General features: G+C 66.1%; 1 long non-coding RNA gene across 1 annotated transcript in view; it reads right to left on the bottom strand.

Annotated features, from left to right (window-relative positions):
• Nucleotides 1-78: 78 nt before the first annotated feature.
• The window catches only part of LOC111734583, a 5,802-nt gene continuing 4,987 nt past the window's right edge, over nt 79-893 (bottom strand). Inside the window, exon 2 of the long non-coding RNA XR_002778498.1 lies at nt 79-199. This is a non-coding gene — a long non-coding RNA (uncharacterized LOC111734583). The remainder of the gene's footprint in view (nt 200-893) is intronic.

Here is an 893-nt window from a genome sequence, read left to right as displayed (position 1 = left end):
CAGAGGCAGGTCCAGGGACACGGGCCGGCTGGGGCAGGGGCAGCCGCGTTCCTCGTCCGGGGCCGGCGGCGGGCTGGGGAAGGCCAGCTGGGGCATCGAGGCGAAGGGCTTGTCCCCCATCGCGTGCTGGGGCATCTCGCCCGGGGAGGGTCAGCGACAGCGGCGGAAGTCTTGACGGTAGTCCAGTGGCCGGCCTGTCCTGTGAAGAGAATTTCTGGTGAGCAGACTTGCAGCCACCCACAAACGCAGTCACGTCAGCGAGAACACACCTGCATGCCTGTCCCTTTGGGGTGGCCGCTGGTTTTGCCTTCCTGGCCAGCCTCCTTCCCAAACCCAGGACCCCAGCTGGACCCACACTCAGGCCAGCCGGTCTCCAGCCACGGCTCAGCGGGCAGCGGGCATGTCCCCTGCTGCATGAGGCCTCAGACCAGAGCTGAGACGTGGCAGGACCCAGCTGGACGCCTGTGCCCGCACCTCCCCCCGGCGCCTCTGCATGACTGGCTGAGCTGTACGCTCTGTCATCGGCAGCTGAAGGTGACAGAGACGTCCCTGTGCGGACACGCTTCGCACTCAGAATCGAGCCTGCATCGTCCCCAGCCCTCACCCTGCCAGCTTTCTGTGCCCTCCAGTGGGGAAAGAAATCACCTGAGGCCAGAGTTTGGAGGAAGTGAGGAATTAGGATGGGGCGGAGGCCTGGGACCAGACCCCGTGAGAGTCGCGCACACAGACCGGGACCTGCCCGGGTCCAGGGGCAGTTTGCATTTGGAGAGGTACAGCAGCGCCCGCCTCCCCGGCACCCCCGAGGTGGCACCGTGACCCCACATGCTGTGGATTGAGCCTCAGAGGTTGGGGCTCTGGGTCCTTCCACCATGACCTTAGCTGCCCCTCAGACC

This window comes from Pteropus vampyrus, unplaced genomic scaffold (genome assembly GCF_000151845.1).
Source record: "Pteropus vampyrus isolate Shadow unplaced genomic scaffold, Pvam_2.0 Scaffold2039, whole genome shotgun sequence".
Classification (NCBI taxonomy): domain Eukaryota; kingdom Metazoa; phylum Chordata; class Mammalia; order Chiroptera; family Pteropodidae; genus Pteropus; species Pteropus vampyrus.
The sequence above is the reverse complement of the archived record's forward strand: the minus strand, read 5'-3'. Positions and strand labels throughout refer to the sequence as shown.